This window comes from Aquarana catesbeiana, linkage group LG03, assembly GCF_042186555.1.
Source record: "Aquarana catesbeiana isolate 2022-GZ linkage group LG03, ASM4218655v1, whole genome shotgun sequence".
Lineage (NCBI taxonomy): Eukaryota > Metazoa > Chordata > Amphibia > Anura > Ranidae > Aquarana > Aquarana catesbeiana.
In genome coordinates this window covers 25,795,007-25,813,946 of record NC_133326.1, presented here as the reverse complement: position 1 = coordinate 25,813,946, position 18,940 = coordinate 25,795,007, and positions in this window count along the sequence as shown.

Sequence of the window (18,940 nt, the reverse complement as noted above, 5' to 3'; positions counted from 1 at the left end):
AAGGAAAAAAATAAATAAAAAATAAATACAAAAACAAATGTTGCTTGTATGTGATTTTATGAATAAAGTTAACTTCACTTTGTTCACTAAGCTATGTTAAATTTCTCTTTTAAGGCAAATATATATTTTTTTCACTTTGCACAAAATACCCAATCATGTGCAAGGAAAATAAAACAAAATAAAACAAAAAACTGAGTTTTGCTTGTATGTGATTACGTGATTGAAGTCCACACAGCTTTACCTTGTTCACTAATGCTACATAAATTTTCTCTTTTAATGTGAATTTTTATTTGTTTTAACTTGATGATTAGGTTTTCTTTGCAAAGTAAATTTTGTTGCTCATTGGAGGTTACAACCTAAAAGGGAGGGTCAAGTGATACAAAATAACTGTGAAGGATGAGCTGATTGAGGACGTGGAAGTACAGTTGTTAGGTAGAGTTGGGGTAGGCTTCTCTGAAGAGAAGAGCTTTCAGGGATCACCTAAAAGTGGACAGAGTAATGCCACGTACACACAAGCGGACCTTTCGATGGCCTAGGAACGGTGGACAGGACTCCGTTGGACAATTCGACCGTGTGTGGGCTCCAGCAGACTTTTTTTCCCCAAAAGTCTGACGGACCTAGAAATAAAACATGTTTCAAATCTTTCCAACGGATTCGAGTCCGGTCGAAAAATCCTCTCGTCTGTATGCTAATCCGACGGACAAAAAACGATGCTAGGGCAGCTATTGGCTACTGGCTATGAACTTCCTTATTTTAGTCCGATGTACATCATCACGTACGAATCTGTCGGACTTTGGTTGATCGTGTGTAGGCAAGTCCATTCATTCGAAAGTCTGTCGAAAAGTCCGCCCGTGTGCACGCAGCATAAGGTATAGTTGATGAGATTGGGGTAGAGAGTTCCATAGGATGGGAGAGGCTTGGGAAAAGTCCTGGAGGTGAGCATGGGAGGAGGGGACAAGGGAGCTAGGGAGCAGGAGGTTTTGGGAGGAACAAATAATTTACTCATCCCTTTTACTCTACAATGGAATATAATGGCAATAATTATAAGCACAATTAAAGTCGGAGAATCTCCCTGGTGGGGACATAGACAGCAATAACATTACAAAACTCTCCAATTCACCTAATTCATTTCCCTGATCTGATTGATAGAGTCTGCATCTACTAATCCATCCATTTTTCTATATAATAAAATCCAAGACTTCCCTCTTCACTAATAATAAAATATAGCGTACAAGACCTAAGTAGTGAAATCTCAAAGACTGGAAGGCTGCACATGCATCATGTTGATATCAGCTTATAATTTTTATTTTTACTTTGTTCCACTAAGATAAGTGAAAATTTATTTTGAAAAGTGAACATGCTCTACTCCTTTAGTAAATGTCAATGTCAAAGGTCAATGGCTTCTATGGAGTAGGGTTTGGGGACCATGAGAAATTATAACCAGACAGGTTTTGGTGAAGTGGACCAGAAAGAACCAAAAAGCCTGTCACTGAACCAATGCCTAAGTAAAGCCTTCTTAGAACAGCATGCCAAATTTTAGGAGAGTAGCAATATATATGTCAAAATCTAGGAATTGATGTGCCATCGAAATATAAAATTATGTACAATTTGCAACGGGTCCAAATGATACCAAATTTGCAGTGGGTGACAGTTAAGCTTTACAAAAACATTAATGATAGGATTTTTTATTTCCTCATTTAGAGAAAATGTGAGTTTTCTGAACTGGCAGAAACTTTATATAGTTTATTAAATGAATCCCATTGGTTCAATGAGCTGGAGTAAAACTGACACAGTTTAGAAAATCACTCCCTAGCCCAACATACATGGGATCGGCTACCTCCGCCTGCAAAAGTATACCTTGCTTGTTCTTAATAACGCAGCATGACAGCCAAGAAACACTATGCGCCGGATTTCAGGAATTTATTCTCAAAATTAAAAGTGACAACTGTTAACCTGCACACTGAACTGGTCGCCAAATGATTAACTCTACTCACTGTGTCTATTTACTGGTGGCATAACACATTCTACACCAATTTCTCAATGTCCCCACTTAAAAATGTGTTATCAACTGTCTAGTTTTGTTAAGGAAAACTAAAAGAACAATTATTATACTGACAATCTAATTGAGTTTAAAATGTAAAACCTTTAAATTGACACCTCCTCTGAGACGTTTCACACTTAAAATCAATAGATAGGTTTATAGGACTAGTAAAGTTCAGTTTACATTATGATAGTATCTGATGTGTTTGCAAATCTGTGCATAGAATGCCAAATTATTTCCACAATTAGAAAACGGTGCAGTTTAAACATGGGCTTCATTTGTAAAATGGTGTTGAAATTTACATATAAAGTCATGTAATGTTACTACAGCAAATAATTACCCACCTAGCCCTATTTTGATGCTAAATATATCATTAGTTTATACAATTTGAGATGTAAACTTTCAACTAAATGAAGTGGAAATGCATTATGCAAAGCAGTTAAGAATGTACAATATATAATAGATTATTATAATTATTATTATTATTGTACAATATATAATATATTATTATTATTATTACTATAATTGTACTATATATAATAGATTATTATTATTATTGTACAATATATAATATATTATTATTATCCTTGTATAATATATAATATATTATTATTATACAGGATTTATATAGCGCCAACAGTTTACTCAGCGCTTTACAACATGAGGGCAGACAGTACACTTACAATACAAATCAATACAGGAGGGATCAGAGGGCCCTGCTATATATTGTACAAGAATATTATTATTATTCTTGTACAATATATAGCATATTATTATTATTATTGTAATCATTCTTGTTGATATATATATATATATATATATATATATATATATATATATAAACAGTATATATATATATATATATATATATCAATATATCAGTGTGTGTGTATATATATATATATATATATATATATATATATATATATATATATATATTATGGTCATGGCCCTAAGACTGAGACAGATGTGGATCACATAAACACGTGACAAGACTTATAACATAAAGGTGAGGTGTGGTTTTTGGTCATCTGGTAGGTAAGCAAAGAAAAGGGGCCATACCCAAGATAAGTAATGAATAATTGTGGAGGAAAGTGTGGTGAGAAATGTTGTAAAAAAGAGGAATGGGAAGGAGGGTATCGCGCACTAGAACCGACAGAGCAAAGGCGAGCGGCGAGCTTAAATACCCACCGGGCTCCTCCCATAAATTCAGGCCACCATACTGGCCTTCTAATTTATGGTCGTGGCCCTAAGACCGAGACAGATGTGGATCACATAAACACGCAACAAGACTTACAACATAAATAGACCTGAGGTGTGGCTTTTAGTCATCTGGTAGGTAAGCCAAGAAAAGGGGCCAAAAATAAGCAGGTAGGGGATATATCTTTATTGGTTCTAAGTTCATTGAGCAAGCTTGGAGAAGGCTAGGGCCATCTCCACTTGAGGGTTCGGAATATATCTGGCAAAGCAGGCGGACTTACATCTGCCTAGCTTCTTGATCACATGGTCTGGTACACCGTACTGAGATGCGGCTGAGGCTGCACCGATCCAGAAGGAATGTCCAGAATACCACCCGGAATCTAGGCCTAAGTTGAGCAGTAGGACCCTAACATGTTTGATAAACTGACTGCCCATCAGGGGGTTGACCAGAAAGGGCAGTAACTGGCTGGAGACTGGCTGGCTGGGTAGGTGAGAGAGCAGACGGTCAAGGATGGTTACTGGTCACCAGGCGTTGCTGGCCCTAAAGAAGTTGATATCTACTCCAGGTTCAGTTTGTTGTGTCTTGGAGACCATATGGTGAAGGACATAATGGTTTAAGAAGTGAGTCAGAAAGTGTCTGTACAGTACCTGACTACTGGTACTACCAGAGGTGAACTCGCTAGGTCGTAGGAAGCCATAGAAAGCCAGGTAGAAGGCCGTCTGGCTGACCAGGCTGGGCAAGAGCCCAAGATAGCGCTTGTGATGGGTAAGCGCTTGCCGTTGGTAGCGGGCTGCTGCTTCTGAATTCCGCACAGCACGGCTTTCACTGTATGGGCTGTGAACACAGATGGCTGTCCGGGATTCTGTAAGGACAGGAAATGCTGAATACCAGCTAGGTACAGCCTGATAGTGTTATGAGTGAGAGCCAGCTGTGTATGGCAATAAGATATAAAGGCTAGGACGTGAGTGATGTCATCTGCTGTGGTTCCGTGACAAGCGGCTAGGAACCTGCAGTAGGTGTTCCAGGCTCTGCTGTAAGCCCTTAATTGTGTTGCTAGATAGCGAGTGGTTGATGAGCCGGGCTGCATTGGCAAGATGTGGCTTCAACCCATTGTTAGTTGAGACCAAGGTGGGATAGGAGTGGGTGATAGGTCGGTTCTGGATACCTGCTGGAAGAATGAGACAAAATTGAAGCGAGACAGTGCATCTGCTGTGGCATTGCACTTGCCAGGGATATGCTCACAGTATATATTAAATTGGTGATGTAATGATAATTGCACCAACCTGCGCAGGAAGGACATGATGGGGAGCGACCTACCCTTATTAATGATGTCGGCCGTTGCCTGGTTGGCTGTGGTGAAGAGTACTGTCTGACCTGTCCACGTGTGGCCCCAGACCTGGGCTGCTGCCATGATGGGGTACAGTTCGAACAAACATGAGGATTGAGCGAAACCAGGAATCAAGCAGATTTCTGGAGGCCAGGGACCGGCAAACAGTGGTGGCCAAAAATAGCAGCAAAGCCTGTAAAGGCTTCAGTGTCTGTGACTACTTGTGGCGACTGGGCTGATACTGAGGGCAAAAAAACATGGATATGCCGTTCCAATGGGTGAGGAACTCATCCCACATAGTTAAGTCCGCTATGGCTGCTGGGTCTAGTCTGAGGACTTGGTCGGGGTCCTGTACGCGAGAAAGACCAAGAGTCGTGAGATGAACGACCGCCGGTGCGGAATAATCCTCATCACAAAATTGAGCATCTCTACCAAGGACTGCAGCTGTCTTTTAGTACAGCCCTGTGACTGGGTAAAATCGTGAATAACCATCCTAACATGGGCTAGTTTGTCAGCAGGCAGGCTAGCCTGCATAGCCTGCATGTCCAGGACGATGCCCAAGAAGGTTATGGAATTTGCAGGGCCTTCCACTTTATGTTCGGCTATAGGCACATTGAGATTGTTGAAGCCCACTCTTAGCCTGTCTAGATCTACCGGGGGTATGTCTGGCTGTTCAATGAGCAGAAAGTCATCGAGATAATGGATAAACTTGTGGCACTGGGCCTGGTGTGATAGGATCCAAGTGAGGAACTGGGCGAAAACGTCAAACAGCTTGGTGGCAAAATAGTAAGAATCCCTCCACTTCATGCCGTGCCACCGCCAGAGGGATGGTTCGTTATTCAGGAGCTTGAAGGCATCTGCAATATCCACATAGCAAAAAATGCTCTGGTCAGGAAGGGGGTAAATCCTTGCAGGGCTGAAGTGGTTAAAGTGGTTGTTAAGCCAATCAATGACATTCCTACTATTCCCTCTGTCCCCAGTGTATGTGTTTTAAAAGAAAATGCCACTGTGTACCTCATTTCATAGCGCCGATCGGCGCTCGCGTGTACGACCGCCTCTCTCCTCTCTCGATCTGACAGCTACAGTGGGCGGGGCAGAAAACCCCCGCTAATGTCAGCCAGGAGGAGGAGAGGAGAGGAGGAGAGAGATGGCCGGTCACGTGAGCGTCCATCAGTGCTATGAAATGAGGTACACAGCTGCATTTAAAAAAAAACACATACACTGGGTACATTATTTAATATAGCAGAGGGGATTGTAGGAACGTCATTGAATTATAATAGCAACAGGAGGGGAGCAGATCGGCACTGACACAGCTGAAAGGCAGGGAGGGGGAGAGGAGGACAGAGGAGAGCTGTGAATGACAGAGGTACATAAACTGACAATGGTGTCAGGGCTAAGCAGCCATAATAAACCGTGGTCAGTTTACAGGGGGGAGGACAGAATCAGGCAGGATCAGCCAGGTATTTTAGGTTCTACAGGGGGCCAAATTACACAGCGCAAGCACTGTGCTGTATAACAGTGGTTCTCAACCCCAGTCCTCAAGTACCCCCAACAGGTCATGTTTGCAGGGTTTCCTTTATCTTGCACAAGTGTTTTAAATCAGAGTCAATGACTCGGTATTTTGGACAGCTATTTTATCTTAGAGAAATTCCCAAAACATGGCCAGTTGGGGGTACTTGAGGACTGAGGTTGCGAACCACTGCTGTATAACATCCTTTAAAGGAACAGGGTCCATTTTTTTTTTTTTTTAGGGTAGCAAACACTTTAAGCTGACTATACATGGTTCCAAAATGTAGCAGGAGGTATCCCTGATGTCAGAATACAACAGTTCAGTGTGGAGGATTCAGTCTTCCACACTGAGTGTGTGGATGGGGGAATAAAGTCTTTTTTTAAATTATTTTGTTTTATTCAACCTGCTGGTTGAACGAAAAAAAAAAAAAAAAAGACTTGTCTGTGGACTGTCTTAGAATGATCCAATGATCCCCTACCTGCCTCAGTCACTAATGCAATAAAACAAACTCCCATTTTATTTAACTGATCTTCCTGGGCATACGTTATATAGGTCAGCCACCCTCTATAGCCCTCTGCAGCCCTCTCATGAGCCTCAGTCATGGTGAGACTACGGAGACTGGCATATGCCCAAGTACCCAGCCTTTTAATCACCTACCACAGCAGCAGACAGGCAAAAGCTAACACCAGTGCTGCAAAACAGGAGAGGGCATTTATGTTGGTGGACCAGATCCACAGCTTGTCTGTACTACAGTATCAAGTGATACATTTTGGGAAATTTGCAGTTGCCATTATTAGACAGTTAGAGAGGGGGCTCCAATCACTTATGAATTTTACATTTGAATTGACCTTTTGCCAAGCAGAACTCTTTTTAAACTAGTTAAGTTAACTACAAGATAAAAATGTGAGTTGGTAGTGGTTCAACGTCACACACACCGATCAACTCCAATGTATAGGAAGTGAAGAAAATATATAAACACAGAGAACAGGATTTTTAAGGTGTCGACTATAAATATACCAGAAGTTGATTCATAAAATCACAACATTTTATTATAGATATTTGAAAATGAAAAACAGTCATAATCTTAAAACCATCATGGAAAATTCATGCGGTCGTAATGTATATACAGTGACTTCAGCTCAACATGTTTCACCATTCAATGGCTTCCTCAGGAGACTTATAAAATGCCACTATAGTTAAATAGAAAAAAACAGCAATTGTAAATCAAACATACAAATTGCATAAATATATTTATACACCAATTAATATCATCAGTTCATATAATGAACATCATAATCAGTAGGTCATCTGAAAGGTCATCTTACCCCAAATGCTCAATAGAAGTCTTTAGAAGATCAGTAAGCAAATAAGTGTTCAAACCAATAGATTTACAGTTAAAGATATTAGTGTGTTTAATTTTCAATCTCCATAATAAAGGATTGTTATTTTTATGAATAAACCTCAGGTATATTAATTGTTGGCACCTTAAACCCCATTTTGTGTGTTTATATATTTTCTGTACTTCTGGGACGTGGTGCCTTGGTCTTCAGGTTTTTGGCTGATTACTTATTTTTTTTTTTTTTTTTTTTTTACTAACACCAGTTTTTAATTTACAACAAAATGCATTCAAATTCAATTTACAATTAACAAAACAAACAAGAAAGAAGAAGAAGAAAAAAAAGAGGCCCAATACATCAATACCATAGATCATTCTCCTATTGGATATATGCTTAACTGTATATATTGTATTATTCATATAGGTATCACATCCTTTCCCCTTATCCCCCCCACCCTCCACCTTACCTACCAATCCTGTATCTGCCCACAGAAGATAACGCCCTTACAGTGATGTCTGAGCACATGGAAAGAGAAAAATATCCTGGACGGCCGCACCCCATAGAAGACATCTTTATTGATATGAAGAAATAAAATCCAAATGCAGTCACCTCATGTACAGGGAGGAACAGGAAAGATCAGTGGCGTCTCCAGCTTTCAAATTTAGGGGGGGCACATGGGGGGACAGGGGCAAAAGTAGGGGGGCAACTATAAAATGCATATATATATATATATATATATATATATATATATATATATATATATATATCCTGGGGCCCTTTACTACGACCCCACAACGGGCACTTTCACATGTTCTGCAGTGAGCTCCCTTCCTACTGTATTGGGGTCCCCCAGGGTGGCAGAAAACAAGAGATATATGTCACCAGCATATCAAGAAAATATAAGGATCCAAAGCAGTGGGAGAACTATCAGGGTTGCAAAGGTTGTCTTGCCTCCGGGCCCTGGTGTTCTGCCACTGTGGGGTTCCCCAGCCTCCTCTTGCTGTCCTGCCCCTGCTATTGACAGCTCTGGTCTGGCATCTCTTGGAATTTACAGGCTGGTCCTCCTGTCCTAAGGACGGGAGAAATCAGTCTGTTTTTTCAGTAACTGAAAGTCCTGGTGGAGTCCTTCCTGCAACTCGCTCTTCTCCCTGCCAATGAGGATGCAGGTGAAGGAGCAGATCAGGCGGCCGTGGTTGTGTGAACGCTCGCATTATGCAGTGTCAGTGAGCAGGGGAGGGGGGAGGAATCACCCGCAGGAGCTGACTGGGGACTCTCTCCCTCTTAGACATTGATTTTTTGTAAAAAAAAAAAAAAAAAAATTTTTTTTTTGGGGGGCACATGGTGGGGCACAGCATAATGTTGGGGGGGTCAGGGCCCCCTCTGGCCCCCCCCTAGGGTCGCCATTGGGAAAGATAGCTAACATGTTTCACGCCCCATCATGGCGCTTATTCATAGCTATGAGCTATGAGCTATGAATAAGCGCCATGATGGGGCGTGAAACATGTTAGCTATCTTTCCTGTTCCTCCCTGTACATGAGGTGACTGCATTTGGATTTTATTTCTTCATATAAATAAAGATGTCTTCTATGGTGTGCGGCCGTCCAGGATATTTTTCTCTTTCCACAAGCTTGTGCAGAGCCAGCACCTGTGAGTTCCATTAGGGCGGGTGTCTTGATACGGATTTGAGAGATTGGAGCGGCAATCTTTTGCTTATGTCTGAGCACATGTAAATCTATAATAATATTGCAACAACAATCCATTTATATCTTAGTTTTATCCCTCTACCGTTTTTCACTTATCCTTCCCCCCACTTTCTATAGTTTGAAAAAGATCTATCCACTCCTGGGATTCCATCTGTTGTTATAATCAGGGGTATCATACCTGGCATCTCCAGCCACTGATCTCATATTTTATGTTTTTTTTTTTTTATCAAGCCCTTTATTCCGGAATGCCTGCCATTCTTTTAGTAAGGTGTCATTAACCTGTGCACGCCATTCCTCATATGTTGCAACACTCGGAGATATCCATTTTTGTGCAATCAACTTTCATGCCATAAATAGCATCTTATTAATAGCTGTCCTAACTGCTTATGATGTATTTATCGGCGTACAACACGCACAGACGTATAACACGCACCCTAATTTTTAAAGGGAAATTTCAGGAAAAAAACTTTTCCCAGCTTTTACTTTCCAAAACCCCCCTGCACATTAAACACAGACCAAAGCCCCCCTCCCTGCACATTACACAGACCAAAGCCCCCCCCTGCACATTGCACAGACCCCTTTACATTACACAGATCCCCTGCACATTACGTTGCCCCCCTATACATTGCACAGCCCCTTTACATTACACAGCCTCCTCCCCCTGCACAGTACACAGCTCCTTTACATTGCACAGCCCCCTTGCACTCCCAGGAGACCCCCCCAGTCTCCTGGGACAGCACTGCCAGCGTACTCAGTTTACAAAAAAAATCACTGCCAGTCCCTGCTCATAGATACACTGTGTCACTGTCATTGTAAACCAAAGCCTGCAAAAACCTCATTAGCTGCATCCTTTCCAGCTGGTCACATGATCGCTCTCCTCTGATGTAAATCAGTAGAAGTTCTGCCGAGGGCATTTAGATTTATCCCATCAACCCCATTGATATAGTTTAACTGGGGTCCTGTATACTCTATGAATTATCTAATTACCTAATTAGTATAGGAAGTGAAGATCGGCCTCAGCCCCAGTTCCTCTGGATCGCCACACCCACTGATACATTTTGCCCTACCCACCAGGCTTAGACTAAGCCCCTGTGGACATCGGAGGGCGTGGCTATTGGGAGTTGCTTGGGCTAAGGCCAATCTTTACTTCCTATACATTGGAGCTGATCGGTGTGCGATGTTGCACCACCACCTACATTTTTTTTTATCTATCTGGATGAGCACATTCACATCAGCACCCTCTCTTAAAAGTGAAACATTTGGGCAATGGCATCTAGTGCTTGGAGTGCCACTCCACCAGGTCTATGTGAGGTTGCAATAAAAAAAGCAAGTGCTCAAGAGATCAGCCAAACCGACAGGGCACTGACTCTGCATATGGCTCTTTTTGGGGTTGATCTCCACATTTAGCCACCCAAGTACCATCCAATCACTACACATAACCTAATAGCAGTGCGTTTACCCTTAGCACGCTGGTGGAAAAACCCTAAATCCCCCACGTCACAAACTGTTACCACAATCCTTAATGACCACTGCTTGATGGAATACCTATTTGCCAAATATCAATTAATCCTGCCTAAATTCTTCAAACATTGGAATCCATGACTAAAAGAGCCTAGATCTACACAATTTCATTGAACTCGATATAACCATTGGGGTAACCTCCCCCCCCCCCCCCCGCTGTTCTTTAGACTTCTACGGTCTTGACCCATCAAATTGCCATTTGTAGAACCTACACTACCCAGCAGTAACTATATGAGATTGCTGTTGTAATATGTTGGTAGATTTATGTGGGATTTTATGTTATTATCATATATATGTACACATACATCACAAGATTGATATTGTTGTGGTAGAAGACAACTAAGATAGTGAATATAACATGGCCTTCAGTCTATTCACTCTCTGTGTGATTATGAAGGCACAGGTCTAGGAAACATGGGACTCTGAAGGCTAGTATATTTACTAGCATTGTCATATTTACTCTGTTGGATTTTATCATCTGTTACAAGACTTTGTTCTGTGTTGGAGGTCAATAAAGTGCATCTTTCTGGAAGAATTGGGTTGCTGCGATTACTTAATTAATTATCTACCCACTATACTATATCACTACAATTGCTCGATACTCTGTTAAGCCATCCTCCTCTCCCCTTCTTCTCTTTCTCACTCACACAGCCCCTCCTTAGTCTTTGGTCATATTATAGCCCTAAGTTTGTTGCCCCCTGTATTATGGTAAATACCTTGTATGAAGCTTTAGACATTGTTTTCTGGTGAATTTCTCCCATCCACTACTGTATTTTGCTGTTTCTGTCTTTACTTGAGGAGGTTCCACCCTCCTACGACCATGGCTCCTCTCAAATCCAATAAGATCTGTACTGAGATCTGAGGTTAGCCTCTGTTGTATCTCCAGCCCAGGCCCCACTGAAGGTGGCACAGATGACACCAAGGGACAGGAGGAGCGCGCATGTCGACAGGTGCTGATAGCAGAACGTGCAGCAGGAGATGCTGGCTTGAGAAGTCAGGCAGGACATCAGGTCAGGAGCAGATGTGATGCACACTGGATCAACTGAGGTTAAAGGGGCACTCTGCATGTACTGCAGGTTCTGTAAGCTTGGCTTGTTGAAGCTCTAAGCAGGCTTTAGGCAGGAACACACTGCGAAGATTGGAGTGGTTATGAAGGACAACTGAAGCAGGCACTCGGAAGTGGCATGAAGCTGGAAGCAGAAGCGAGGTCACAGAGGTAGGTGAGGTCAGTAACAGGCGGGCAACGAGGTACAGAAGCATAGGCAGAAGCATGGTCGGGAACTGAGCCAAAGTCAGAAACAGGTGGGCAAAGGTACAAGCAGAATACAGGATCACATCAGTAACAAGCCGTAACATAAATCTGTAAAATAGCCAAAATTGTCCAAAAAATATTTCCCATAGATACGACAGCAACATCTCAAATTTAGTTTTCCTAAAAATCCACCCCCCCACAATTAGAAATTAGCGATTTGGGTCAGAATGTGAAATGCTCTAGTCTTTACGCTTACTGTGAGAGTGGTGCAAATATAAAGTTTGCTTGTATCCTTTGTCAATTATATTGGGAATAGATGAATAACCAGATCTCAACAGATTAGGATTTAACCCAAAAAACAATCCTTCTGTTTCACATGCTTGCCATCTGGAAGCAGATCATATGTTGTAAACATTCACTTCTTCATTTCAGTTCACAGTTCCTGCAGCCGGAGCCATCTTACCTTTTGCCCTATTGATTTTTTTTTTAACATTGAATTATTGTATGTTTATGTTCATTTTGCATCTGTACTAGACTGTACAGCAATACAGAAAACACAGCCGTATCACTGTGCAGAATTGTAATATTCAAAATGCAAAAGACCAACTAAGCAGACCTGGGACCTTGCAAACACATAACCAGGTAGATCACATTTCGAGATCTAAAAATTTCATCAAATGCCTAAAACAGAACTGAATTTTCTAAACTCCGAAGCAAAAACTCAAGGGATCTAGAAAAATGAAATAACCAATGCATCGAAGACATCTTTGTCATTCCCCAAAACACTAGGGGCTTTTCTAGGATTTTTATGCAATATAGTACAAAATATTTTTTTCCCATAATTCCGTGTAGTAAATATTATATTTCTTTCTGTGTCTTGAACAATATGATGGAATAAGTTAAAACTCTGATTTAACCCAGTTACTACGAGAAGTCTCAGTCTGCTGGAGTCAAAGTGACTATCCCGAGATAATTAGCACTATGGATGGCAGTGTCTTTATTGCCATGACATTTCAAGAAAAGTTATTTTTTGAAGGTCACTGTCACCATATTTTTTTTTATTTTCCATATGACTTCCTTTCATATACAGAGAATTTCCATTGCCATAGATTATTGCTTTATATTGGTTTATATCCTTGTGAAATGGCTTGATGCCTCCACACACTAGTTTATCTAGAAAATTACAATGGCTATTTATACTCCCCGCAGTTGTTGTTGCCTGCGTGGTCATGAATAACTATAACTATTCACTGAACAAGAAGAAGAAGAATTCTTCCTTGATTAACAATGCTCATGACTCATTAGGATAATGATCTACCCTAGTTTTAAGCCTAATTATTGCTGTGTATACAGTAGTATAGCTCATCTATTTTACTCCTGCTGCTTCAGACAGCTACTGCTATTATGACTACAACCTCAACTTCTGTTTCTGCTCCAGCTAGCAAAAGGGTGTCCATTCCAGAAAAGTCAAAGTTGGGGATAGTACAATGTTGAATACATTTGGAGGGTATGACAGTATGTAGGTAGTATGTGGAGAGGAGTTTGGGGGGTATGATAGTGAGCAGTTAGTACAGGAGAGGAGTGAGGAGGGTATGATAGTGGGCAGTATATACAAAAGAGGAGTGTGGTGGGTATGACAGTGGGCAGTATGGACAGGAGAGTAGTGTGGGGGGTATGATAATGAGTAGTATGTGCAGGAGAGGAATGTGGAGGGTATGACAGTGGGCAATATATACAAGAGAGGAGTGTGGAGGGTATTATGGGGGCAATATGTACAGAAGAGGTGTGTGGAGGTTATGACAGTGGGCAGTATGTACAGGAGAGTAATGTGAAGGATATGATAATGAGTAGTATGTGCAGGAGAGGAATGTGGAAGGTACTACAGAGGGCAATATATAAAAGAGGAGTGTGGTGGGTGTGACAGTGGGCAGTATGTACAGGAGAGTAGTGTGGAGGGTATGACAGTCGGCAGTATATACAAGAGAAGAGTGTGGTGGGTATGACAGTGGGCAGTATGTACAGGAGAGTAGTATGGAGGGTATGACAGTTGGCAGTATATACAAGAGAAGAGTGTGGTGGGTATGACAGTGGGCAGTATGTACAGGAGAGTAGTGTGGAGGGTATGATAATGAGTAGTATGTGCAGAAGAGGAATGTAGAGGGTATGACAGTGGGCAATATATACAAGAGAGGAGTGTGGAGGGGATGATAATGAGTAGTATGTGCAGGAGAGGAGTGTGGTCGGTATGGCAATGGGCAGTATGTACAGTAGAGGTGTGTGGAGGGTATGGCAGTGGGCAGTATGTGCAGAAGAGGACTGTGGTAAGTATGAGAGTGGGCAGTATGTACAGAAGAGTAGTGTGGAGGGTATGATAATGAGTAGTATGTGCAGGAGAGGAATGTGGAGGGTATGACAGTGAGCAATATATACAAGAGAGGAGTGTTGGGGGTATGACAGTGGGCAGTATGTACAGGAGAGGAGTGTGGAGGCTATGATAATGAGCAGTATGTATAGGAGAGGACTGTGGATGGTATGACAGTGGGCAATATATAGTTTGGCGAGTATGACATTGGGCAGTATATACAAGAGTGTGGCGGGTATGACAGTGTTCAGTATGTACAGGAGAGAAGCGTGGCGGGTTTGACAGTGGGCAGGATGTGCAGGAGAGGTGTGTGGAGGGAATGACAGTGGGCAGTATGAGGAGTGGCAAGGGTAGAACAATGGGTAATATGTACAGGAGAGAAGAGAGGAGAGTATGACAGCAAGCAGTATGTGCAGGAAAAGGACTGGACAGGATATGACAGAAGGCATTTTGTGCAGAAGATAGCAAAGAATTTAACAGGAGAGTAGTTTGAGTGTTGAAGGGTATGACAGTAGATATTTCTTCTACTTTATTGATTCCAACTTCTCTTATATTAAGTATTCATACAGCTGCTTTTACCTACTTACATAGAAATTAAATGTTTTTATACAGTTGGCAATTCTAGGAGATCCTAAATTCAGTAAATAACAAATAAAGAATTTATGTTACTTCTAGTGTTACTACTACTGTTACTTTAACTACAACTTTAAATGAAGCCAGTATTTTGGGCAGTATATAGCCCGGCATTGGTGACTACTGTCTAAAAATGCCAGTTGCCCAGCTGTCTCTGGTTTCCATGCGTTTTAAGTCAGGGAACCAGAGCAAGCCTGTAGTAAGGTGAAGGCAGAGCTCCTAATTTGCCTACATACTCTTGGTGAATGACTTAGAATGTATTAAACCACTGGAGCAGAAAACAGCCAGGCAACAAGCATTATTAGAAGGAGGTCAACAAAGGTAAAATACATACAACACTAAAGTTAGGGTAGCCCAGCTATTTCTCTCTTTGATCTACTGTTGCTTTTAACCTTTTCACGCTGAGCGCACGCAAATATGCAGCCTCTCGGTGGCCGGGCCTTGGCACAGAGCGGCCGCATATTTGCATGCAATAGCTCTGATAGAGCTGTGCCGGGGGCGCGTGCCCTGCGCTCTCCCAGCACAGTTACCAGCGGCTAACGGAAAGCTCCTGTTCACTGCTTGCGATCGGGAGCTTGCCGATCATGTGACCGCTGTGATAGCCAATCATGGTGGTCACATGCCCGTAAGCCCCACCCGCCCCGCCTCCTGGCATTCTAAAGCCCTTAAGGGACTGACCTTTGAAATGAAAATGAACAAAGCGTATCCTTCTATAGTGTGTACTTACCTCTATCCAACGAACCTAGTGTGATTTCTGTCTCTTCTTCCAATCCTGTGCTATCTCCATGAATCATTTCAGACAGTCTATGCCAACACCAGACAATCCTGAGAGACAGCCCCCCCCCCAACATGCAGCAGGTGACTGACAGCTGTTTCCCGATGAGCTTATTTAGAGAGGGTTGTGCCCGTTCCCTCCACTAAAGTCTCATATTACACTCATCTCTCTGCTCTATACTGTGCAGTGTAGAACATCAGATTCCCACCCTTTGCCTTCTGAAGTTCAGAAATGTTGTTTAAATTCTGGATTTTGAACAGATGTAGAAGAGAGAGGGTGGCAGATAAACAGGTACAGCTTATGCAGGAGGACTTGTTTCATCTCTGTGTATCACCTGAAGCTGGTCACTTCATTGGGTATATGCAGGGGCGGACTGACAACTCATGGGGCCCCCGGGCAATAGGAGAAGATTATGGAGCCCCCGGGCAATAGGAGAAGATTATGGGGCCCCCGGGCAATATATTATCGGGCCCCCAGGCAATAGGAGATTATGGGGCCCCCAGGCAATAGATTATGGGGCCACACAGTATGTATACACACACAGACACACAATATACACACACAGTATACACACACACACATACAGTATACACACACAGACACACAATATACACACACAGTATACACACACACACATACAGTATACACACACAGACACACAATATACACACACAGTATACACACACAGAATACACATACACACACTGAAAAGGTACTGGAGAGGTGGGGCAGCTATAATCTTGGGATTTAAAAAAAAAAAAAACACAGATTTTTACATTTCCCCCTGGTTTTATCGAGGCTGGCAATCCTGATGGGGCCCCTTAGTGGCATGGGGCCCTCGGGCAGTGCCCGAGAGCCCGAATGGTCAGTCCGCCCCTGGGTATATGTAAGGGTTTGCAATCACTTTCAGTAGTAGTGCATATATAATCTCAAAAGATTTCATAATCACATAAAAATCAATAGTACTACAGCAGGAGTTGCAATAATAACAGTAAAAATAACAACAATAACCATTATCATAATTATCCATTTAATTATTGTTATATATTTTAATGAAGACTATTTTCAAGTTTGCACTCGTGTTTCTTGTAAAATCAAGCAAGTATTCAGGAGGGACTGGTTTGCATATTATATTTTTTTGCATGCTGGGAAATATGTTATATAGATGTGTAGATTACACAAATGGGAATCTGTCAAAATAAATACCAAACGTGTGATTTGTTAATTAATAGAATATTACTATATTGTCTGCTGAGTGGCAGTCAGAAAGAAAAGAGTGAAAGTATTATCTTTGATTTTCTAATAAAGAGGTGTGGATTTGCATCACAGAGCCTGCACTAGATACACGAGCAAGAAAATTAACTATATACTGTATCTTCCTTTAAATGGAATAAAATTCAAAAAAGGTAATATACAAAAATTTCTAGAACTAAGATATATTGTGTGTTTATCTAAATGATTAAACGCAATCGGGTTGATTTACTAAAACTGGAGAGTACAAAATCTGGTGCATCTATGCACAGAAATCAATCAGTTCCAGGTTTTTTGTCAAAGAAGATTTACTGCTGCAGGGCGGCCGTTCTGTGCAGAATCACATATATATACAGTGGCGGCTGGTGTTTTTTTTTCTTTGGGGGGGGGCGGCAAACAAACACTGCCTTGGGCGTCCAGCTGCACCCCAACCCCCCCACTCGCCTGCTTGCTGTCTACCATCTAGGTGGCAGGTGGTTGGTAGCGGGCATCGGGCAGCGGCTCCTGTGTCCTTTCCTCCATCACGGTGGCCGTGCGCCTCCTCCCCTCCTCCTAGGCATCCAATAGGATCGACTGTCCTTTCTGCCAATAGGTGAAGGTGAAAATATTTGCCAGCACACCATGGAATGGCGTAGATAGCGTTCAAACGTGTAATTTATTGCATGATCACAACACAAGGAGAGTGCAACGTTTCGGAGTCACGCAGGACCCCTTCGTCAGGCATGTGGTGAAGGGTCCCAAGACCTGCTTCCTGATTGGCCGGGAGGAGGATCGGTGTTACAATAGCGAATATTCATTCGCTATTGTAACACACCTGGGTGTGCTCGGTTCGCAGTGCTCTGCGTCCCCAGCCCACCCTAATTTAAAGCCTATTAGAGCCATGGGCTCTAATCAGGTGCTTAAAAAAAAACACCCCCCACATTGGTATCTATGCATCATGCATCTGGCATCCGCCAGAACTCTCTGGTCAGCGCTCTCAGCCATTGGCTGAGTGCGCTGATTGGGAGCTGTTCAGCTGCTGGTTTTCCGAACAGCCGGGTTCTGTTGGACTGGCTGCCATACACATGGACCGAATGTCGGACGTTTTTTATTAAACTGGCCGAAGTCGCCCGGCATTCGGCCTGTGTGTACTAGGCATTAGACTTTGACTGGAATTACTTTTTAACTCACCTCACACCCAAATGCTAAAATTACAGTAAGCCATAATAAGTGAGTTAACTGGTTCACTTTACTGGGGGGGGCAATAAATGCAGATAATACTAATATTTCCTATACTCTCCTGCCACTTCAATCTGCAAACAGAGCCCCAAATACTCCAATCACCATCCCCTGACTGCACTAGGGCATGCCAATTTGCTATTTAAGAATGAAGCACTAAATTAGTAGGAGGCTGGGGAGTTCTCCAATGTTCCACCACATCATGAGGAAGACGATACTGACAGCTTACAGTGCCTCCTAATGTGAACTTTGCCTACTATGGAAACTACAAGGCTGACCAGACCACAGACCATAGACTGTCGAGGATTATAATATGCTGAGAAAGGGGTGGTATTATTTTGGGGGACTTGTAGATACATGGGAACTGAGTATACTGTGTGGCCCATTGAAGATATGTACTCTTTGATAAAGCAGTCATTGCTCCAAGAAATGTGTTAGAGGTCAAATCATCACCAGCTGAGAAGTCAGACATCCACAAATGTTGTACAATATAGAAAGACTACATTACCTCCATGTAAAAGTTGACACAATGGGGGAGATTTACTAAAACTGTTGCACGCAGAATCTGCTGCAAGTGTGCATAGTAACCAACCAGCTTCCAACTTCAGCTTCTTCAAATAAGCTTTGACAATAAAATCTGGAAGCTGATCGGTTACTATACACAGCTGCATCAGGTTCTGTGTGCACCAGTTTTAGTAAATCTCCCCCCAATGCGTTTGATTGACTAAAACCAGAGAGTGAAAAATCTGGTGCAGCTCTGCATAAAAACCAATCAGCTTCCAAATTTTTTTTTGTCAAAGCTTTATTGA